The following is an 8576-nucleotide window of genomic DNA, read 5'->3' as shown; positions in this document are numbered from 1 at the left end:
ATCCCAGCTCCACGGGAGGCTGAGGCCAGAGAATCCCTTGAACCCAGGGTCAGAGGTTGCAGTGAACCACGGGGGCGCCATTGCACTCTAGCCAGGGCAAGAGCGGAACTTTGCCTCAAAAAAAAAAAAAAAAGTCAAGCCTCTTCTCTTTCCTTTCTCCACCATCGTGGTGTGTACTTAACTCTGCTTCTCACCAGATCTTCTCACAACACTTCCAGGATTAAGCGATTCCTGGCCAAGAAACAAATTGTTCCATTTCCTAGTGGATTCAGATGAAAACTGGTAAGAAAATCAGGTACAACTCCAAAAGGAGACATTGGACAAGAACCAAGCTGTGTCTATTAGAAATTGCACATGAGATGGCACACATATTTATGCTGTCTGAGTGTCACAATCATGTTACCATATCAAGCTGAAAATGTCACCATTATCTGGAGAATTGGACACGTTTTATTGGGAATACATATTTTTTCTCTGTTACGAACGTGTTGGGTGGCTGGGTTCAGTAATAAATATGTGAGACTTTTCATTTAAAAAAAAAGTCAAATAATGTAATTCCATGGAGTACCTTAATTTGTGTTTACTGTTATGGAAAATCTATATAAAGCAATATCAGTGTGTCAAAGCATTATGTCTGTCACAAGCTTGTGAAAGGAAAATAAAAATTAAGCCAAAGAGAAAAGTCAAGCTGGGAACTGTGACAGACAAACCTGCCTCCCATTTTATTCCTAAACAAGATAGCTAGAATGATTTTTTTAAAAGGAACATAGAGGCTGGGTGCAGTGGCTCACACCTGTAATCCCAGCACTTTGGGAAGCCGAGGCCAGTGGATTGCCTGAGGTCGGGAGTTTGAGACCAGCCTGACTAACATGGTGAGGCGGAGGTTGCGGTGAGCCAGGATCACGCCATTGCACTCCAGCCTGTGAACGAGAGCCAGACTTCGTCTCAAAAAAAAAAAAAAAGAAACAAGAAAACCCAATGTTTGAAGACTATTTTACAGTCTTTGTTCTTCACACCTGATAGAACACTCAGGAAGGAACAAAGAAAACACCCAAAATAGATGACAATTGGATGGGTGTGGTGGCTTGCCGGCAATCCCAGCACTTTGGGAAGCTAAGGTGGGAGGATTGTTTGAGTCCAGGAGTTCAAGGCCAGCCTGAGCATCATAGTCAGACCTTGCCTTTACAAAATATTAAAAAGCCGGCCTGTGGCCCCAGCTAGTTGGGAGGTGCGGTGGGAGGACTGCTTGAGCCCTAGAGGTCGATGCAGTGAGCAGTGTTCCCACCACTGTATTCCAGCCGGGATATATAACTAGGTCCTGTCTCCAGGAAAAAAAAAAAAAAAAAAAAAATTCCAGCTTGAAAATAAAATATACATTTTCTAATTAGAGAAGACATGTAAAGTGAATTTAATATTACAATACATTTAGAAATTATTGATATGTTTTCAACAATGTTTATTGTACAATTATTATATTGCAGGGAAGAAATGTAAAAAAAAAAAGATATGAGAATGAGGACTAAGCTCTGATTTTTTTTAACTTGCCCAAATTCCTGTCTAAGGGGTCTGGGGAGTCATGCCCTACAAAGCATAAATACTCATCAGATGGGTTTTATTTAATTCTATATATCCTGTCTTACTTTCCAGTCTGACTTTGGTGTAACATGTAACAAAGTCAAAATATTTTATCCCAAAACATGTTTCTTGCCGTATTTTGAAATGGTCCTGCAAAGCTGTTCTTTGTGAGGGGTTCATGTGCATCTGTAAAGAATCTCTGTTAACATAGCTAGATCTTTTTCTTCTAGGCCTTCCCAATCCTAAAGAGAGTAAGAAAGAATCTAGCACCTTTTAAATGTCTGAATAGAAAACATTTGTCATCTATTATCTGAGGGCAGCCAGCAGAAGACTTCAAAAGAACCCTGTTCTCCACAGTCCTTTATCTTAACCTGAACGTTTCCTCTCTATTGATCCCAGGTATTTAGACAAACGCAACCAATTGTCAATCAGAAAATGTTTCAATTTAACTAAAGCCTGGAAGCCCTCGATTTGAGTTGTCTCGCCGATTTGAGTTGTCCCGCCTTTCTGAAGCAAGCAATGTATTTCTTGAATGTATTTGATTGATGTCTAATGCCTCCCTAAAATGTCTAAGAACAAGCTTTTCCGCATCACCTTGGACACATGTTCTGAGGACCTCCTGAGGGTTGTGTCACGGGCCATAGTCATTCATTTTAGCTAAGGATAAATCTCTTAAAATTTTTTACAGAGTTTGACTCTTTTCCACGACAAGAATAACTCATTCCAAGTGCAACATGAAATAACACATGTAAGAAATAAGTGGACATTTTATATGCACTGTTACAATGTCAGTGCTTTTTTTTTGAAATCACTTTTTTTTCTTATTGAGGCGGAGGAAGGAGCTCTGGGGTAGAGGGTCTTACTTTGTCGCCCAGGCTGGCCTGGACCTCCGGGCTCAGCGGTCTTCCCGCCCCTGTTTCCTGAGTAGCTGGGACCCCAGCCTCTTGGCACCTCGCCCGCATCCCTGCTGTGTTTAAGCAGCAGGTGGTGACCTCACTCCTCCCTGGCTTGAGCCCTCCGCTCCGCACCCCAGGCGGTGGCCCTAGGGAAGTCTCTGGAGCTGAGCACAGGGTGGACTCTCCCACCCCAGTGAATGGAGAATTGAAAGGGAGAGGATTTCTCTTCTGTGGGCCCTCAGCATGAAATTGGAGGTTTCGCTCAGGCAAGGCTTTGTATTTCGCATTCTAGTTTGCATTCCTGCCCTAGACAACTTCCAGGCTTTGGACATAAATTGCTAAAATTAATTTCAATAGCAAGGAACTTTCCTGGATCCAATGACCGCCTCACGTTGACTTCTCAGGGAGGTACTATTTCCCTGACTGCTGAGCTGATCCAGCCTCACTGGAGGGTTTCGCCTCCAAAACCCGGAAAACAGGCGCGGAGAGCGAGATGGAGAGAAGCTCAGGCCCCGCACGCTTCTCGCCCCACGGACCCCTCCCAGCCTAGGCCTCTTCTCCAGCCAGGCCCCTGCTTTCTCTACCCGGCCCCGGCCTCGCTCAGGCCCCGCCCACCTCCTCGGGGGGCCGCCCAGGCCTGGCCTCTGTCCTGCGCTCATTGACACAGACCCGGAAGCGGATGGCTTGGACTGAAGGTCACGCCGCAGCGCGTGAGTTTCGTTCTGTTTTATGTGTGCTTCCCAGGCCTCTGGTGCTGCTATACCGGAGACGTTGGGTCCCCACAGACCTGGAAATTGCGACCCCTCTTTCTCAACCTAGAGCAAACTTGAGACGTCCGGGTGAGAGTCCGTGAGTCCTTTCCTTTTGAGTTTAAAGTGGCCCCGACTCAGGTCCTGTACTCGGTCTTTCTGCAGTGGAGTCGTGTAGACACCTCCTATCGCGGAATTTTCCTCTCAAAACCCTTCCTGACCCGTCCTCCCGCCTCGCGCTGTTTCAAATCCTCACCCGCGAGTTCGATTCCCGTCCTGGGCGCCTCCCAACGTCACTGTCGTCAGCTTCAGGAGCGCAGCGCCTCAACCCCAGTTCCCGGGAGGCCCCGTCCTCTGCCTGGTCCTAAGATCCTGCAGACGCCACCCCTGTCCGAAGGCGCCATCGCCCCCCACCTCCCTTCTCGTGCCGGCCCTGTTGCTCCCCAGTTCCAACTCCCGGAAAACGAATACATGCAATTCAGAAAGCACTCCACAGAGGGGAGTGGGCCCGAGCCAGCGTCTCCAGGGCCCCGTTTACAAAGTTTTATGGGGTCAAAGTATTTCTTTTGAGGTCCATATGGGCTACCCCTTATCTGGATAAAGGATTTGGCCCTTGGCCAACGAAATGTTGCGGCGAATTGGCCCGAGGCCAGAGCAGATGGGTGCCCTGTGCAGATGGAGGGTGTGGCCACTCCTGGGCTCTTTCCTTTCTATCTGAGACTTGCTGGAAGCGGGAGGGCGGTAGGGAGAGCGGCCTGTGATCCTTTGTTACTCCGGTGGGAAGATGGGGCTTTTCGTTTTTGTCTAGTTTTGGTAAGTTCGCGTTAATTGGTCTTAGATTCGCTGCCCCCAGATCCAGGACCCAGGTGTTTCCTATTTATTTTTTTTATTGGAGGTGGGTCTCACTCTGTTGCCCAGGCGGGAGAGCGGCCACAGGATAAAAGCTCACTGCATATTCGACGTCCTGGGCTCAAGGGATCCTGTCACCTCAGCCTCCAGAGTAGCTGGGACCACAGTCACGCGCCACCACACCGTGTTAATTTTTGTGTACCTGGTAGAGACGGGCTTTTGCCTTGCTGCTCAGGCTGGTCTCCAACTCCAGGGCTCAAGCAATCCAGCTGTATCGCCCTCCCAAAGTGCTGGGACGACAGGCATGAGCCACCATGCCTGCCTTGTTTCTTAATTAAAAAAAAATAAAAATAAAAAAGGCCATGTGCAATGGCTCATACCTGTCATCCCAGCACTTTGGGAGGCCAAGGTGGGCAGATCAACTGAGGTCAGGAGTTCAAGACCAGCCTAGCCAACATGGTGAAACCTTCTGTCAAATAAAATACAGAAATTAGCCAGGTGTGATGTCGGGCGCCTGTAATCCCAGCTACTCAGGAGGCTGAGGCAGGAAAATCCCTTGAACAGGGAGGGGGAGGTTGCAGTGAGAGGAGATCATGCTGCTGCACTCCAGCCTGGGCAACAGCGAGACTCCATCTGAAAAAAATAAAAGAACTACTTTTCAAATAAACTTTGGTAGAATCTTATGAGCTCACATCATTAATTTCCAACTCTGAGAGGTGTTCAAAATTTTCCTTTCACCCCAGATTTTATTAGATGTACATATTTTTAGCCATTTTAAAATAGTTTCTCTATGAAATTTGTTGTGTTCAGTTTACATAGAGGACTGCATGCTTTCTAGTCAGTATCATATATTGGAAACATTTACTAGTACCTGATAAATGATTTTAGGTTGTTTCTTTCTTTCTTACTGTTTTTTTTTTTTGAGATGAAGTCTCCCTTCTGCTCCCAGGCTGGAGTGTGATGGCACAATCTCCGCTCACTGCAACCTCCGCCTTTTGGGTTCAAGCTATTCTCCTGCCTCAGCCCCCGAGTAGCTGGTATTACAGGCGCCTGTCACCACACCTGGCTAATTTTTGTATTTCTAGTGGAGATGGGGTTTCACCATGTTGGCCAGGCTGGTCTTGAACTCCTGACCTCAGGTGATCCGCCTGCCTCAGCCTCAGCAAATGCTGGGATTACAGGCGTGAGCCACCGCGCCTGGACAATTTTAGGTTGTTTCAATGTGTACTTTATAAAGCTATCAAGGACCTTTTTGTTTGTTTGTTTGTTTTGAGATGGAGTTTTGCTCTTATTGCCCAGGCTGGAGTGCAATGGCGCGATCTTGGCTCACCACACCTTCTACCTCCCGGGTTCAAGTGATTCTCCTGCCTCAGGTTCCCGAGTTGCTGGGATTACAAACATGTGCCACTATGCCCAGCTGATTTTGTATTTCTAGTGGAGATGGGGTTTCTCTGTGTTTGTCAGGCTGGTCTCAAACTCCCAACCTCAGGTGATCCACCCACCTCAGCCTCCCAAAGTGCTGGGATTTAAGGTGTCAGCCACTGTGCCCAGCCCCAGGACCTTTTTTCTTTACGCTAACATCAAAATTTAGTTCAAGTAGCCTATTCATTTTCTTTCCTTATGTCATCTGATAAAATGGTGAGCTGTGAGCTTCTAAGTAAACATTTCCTTCAAGTTCCTCTGGTCGGTAATATTCCTTGCAGATGTTGAACGATGGGCTGGATTGTTTTGGAACCTTTTCCAGCAGAGCCCATGTGTTCATGAAGAAAACATTTCCTTACAGCTTATTTCTACCATTGCCTCTCTTTCAGTGTTTTTTGTTGTTGTTTTGGGTTCTTTTTTTTTGAGATGGAATTTCACTCTTGTTACCCAGGCTGAAGTGCAATGGCACGGTCTCGGCTCACTGCAACCTCCGCCTCCCCAGTTCAAGTGATTCTCTTGCCTCGGCCTCCCTAGTAGCTGGGATTATAGGCTTGTGCCACCACGCCCAAGCCTATTTTTATTGTATTTTATTGTATTTTTAGTAGCGACAGGGTTTTTCCATGTTGGTCAGGCTGGTCTCGAACTCCCTGCCTCAGGTGATCCACCCTCCTCGGCTTCCCAAAGTGCTGGGATTGCAGGCATGAGCCACTGCACCCCGCCATGTTTTTTTTTTTTTTTTTGAGATGGAGTCTCACTCTGTCACCCAGGCTGGAGTGCAGTGGCATGATCTTGGTTCACTGCAACCTCTGCCTCCCGGGTTCCAATGATTCTCCTGCCTCAGCCTCTCGAGTAGCTGGGATTACAGGCACACACCACCATGCCCAGCTAATTTTTGTATTTTTAGGAGAAACCGGGTTTCACCATGAAGAACAGGATGGTCTCAATCTCCTGACCTCATGATCCGCCTGCCTCGGCCTCCCAAAGTGCTGGGATTACGGGCATGAGCCACCATACCTGACCTCTTTCAGTGTTTTAAACACCTATAGCTATGTGTTCATACTTGTGTTTATTTTGGATGTATTACTGCCATATTTCTGGGAAAATAATTACATGTTTAGGATTTATGCCATCAGAACCTTAGACATGGAGAGAGACATTTCTTTTGCTCAGGTATATAAAAGATAGTTCTGGAATTTTCTTAATTTTTTTTTGAGACAGTCTTGCCGTGTCACCCAGACTGGAGTACAGTGGGGCAATCTGGCTCACTGCAGCGTCTGCCTTCCATGTTCAAGCGCTTCTCTTGATTCAGCCTCCAGAGTACCTGGGACTACAGGAGCCAGCAACCACACCCAGCTAATCTTTGTATTTTTAGTAGGGACAAGGTTTCACGATATTGGCCAGACTGTTCTCTGAACTCTTGACCTCAAGTGATCTGCCCACCTCGGCCTCCCAAAGTCCTGGGATTACAGGTGTGAGCCACCTTGCCCGACCCCTCTTCACTAGTTTTTAATTTACATAATGAATTCTGATTTTGATCCCATGTATTGAGTTTTTCCATTTAGTTACTGTATTTTTAGCCGGAGAGTCTCTGTGTAGTTCTTCATAATTTCTGTATGTTGGTTGACCTTTTCATTTTCTTCATGCATTACTTTTATGATTTCTCGAAGTTGTGTCTTAATTCAATGAGCTTCTAACTTTGTGGGAGGTGGAAGTGATGGGATCTCACTGTGTCCCCCAGGCCGGAGTGCAGTTGTGCAATCTTGGTTCACTTCAACCTCTGCTTTCCAGGCTCAAGCAATCCTCCCACCTCAGCCTGGTGAGTAGCTTTGGTTGTGTCCTTTCCAGGTTTTTGCTTATAGTATCTGAACTGAAGTTAATTTAAGTGTGTGTGGATGTAATTTGAAGTATGTGCAGAAGTGCATCAATGGATAAGCCCGTGATTTTTTTTGTTAAGACAGTCTCACTTGGTCGACAGGCTGGAGTGCAGTGGTGCCATCTCAGCCCACTGCAACCTCTGACTCCAGAGTTCAAGCGATTCTTTTGCCTCAGCCTCCCAAGTATCTGGGACAACAGGGGCATGCCAAAAAGCCCAGCTAACTTTTGTACTTGTAGTAGAGAGGCAGTTTCACCATATTGACCAAAATTGTCTCGATATCTTGATCTCATGATCTGCCTACCTCACCCTCCCAAAGTGCTGGGATTGCAGGCGTGAGGTAATGCGTGTGGCCAAGCCCATGGCTTATGTAGAAAACACATCATTTGCTCTCTCTCTCTCTATATATATATATTATTATTATTATTTTGAGGAAGTCTTGCTCTGTTGCCCAGGCCCGCATTGGGGAGGTGCCCAGGGCCTGTCCTGCAACAGAAGGTGTTCTTCCCTGCCCAGAGCCAGCCCCTGGAAAATGGGCTCCTCCGACATGCAGTTGTCCAAACCCCCCTGTGATTGTGTGGGCCAAAGAGATCAGGAGACAGAGAGAGCAGTAAAAAACCTGAGACAGAGAAAAGAATGAGAAAGGCCCATAAAAGATGGTAACATAGAAGATGGGTGAGGGATTTGCCAAGAGACAGTAAAAGTGGAAAAAAAAAAAAAAAAGCAGCAGGAGAAAAGCAACTGGAGAAATGTAGAGAAAAGCTAGATGTACAGAGAGATGAAGGACAGCAAGGTAGGGAGAGGGGCAGCAAAGAGGGAGGCTCATCAGAGTGAGGGAGAGGAGGAGGGATTTGGAACCAGGGCAGACAGAACACAGTGGTGCTGGTGGCAAAGAGAACCGAGGGAGAACCACAGCAGGGAGGACACCTGGGGATCTGGGGTGCCAGAGAGTGGGGCCAGGGGGATATAACAGGGAAGAGAGAATTTAACAGGGAAAGCAGAGGAGGCACAGAGATGGGAGAAGAGGCGGAAATCTGTGGAGATTGAGGATGATCTAAAGATTGGGGAGAGGGAGCAACAAGAGGTTAAGTAAGTTGTGGAGATGGAGCCTGGCTAATTTTTGTATTTTTAGTAGAGACAGGGTTTCACCATGTTGGCCAGGTTGGTCTCGAATTCCTGACCTCAGGCAATCCACCTGCCTAGACCTCCCAA

The sequence above is a fragment of the Theropithecus gelada genome, chromosome 19 (assembly GCF_003255815.1).
Source record: "Theropithecus gelada isolate Dixy chromosome 19, Tgel_1.0, whole genome shotgun sequence".
Taxonomy (NCBI): Eukaryota; Metazoa; Chordata; class Mammalia; order Primates; family Cercopithecidae; genus Theropithecus; species Theropithecus gelada.
The sequence above is the reverse complement of the archived record's forward strand: the minus strand, read 5'-3'. Positions refer to the sequence as shown.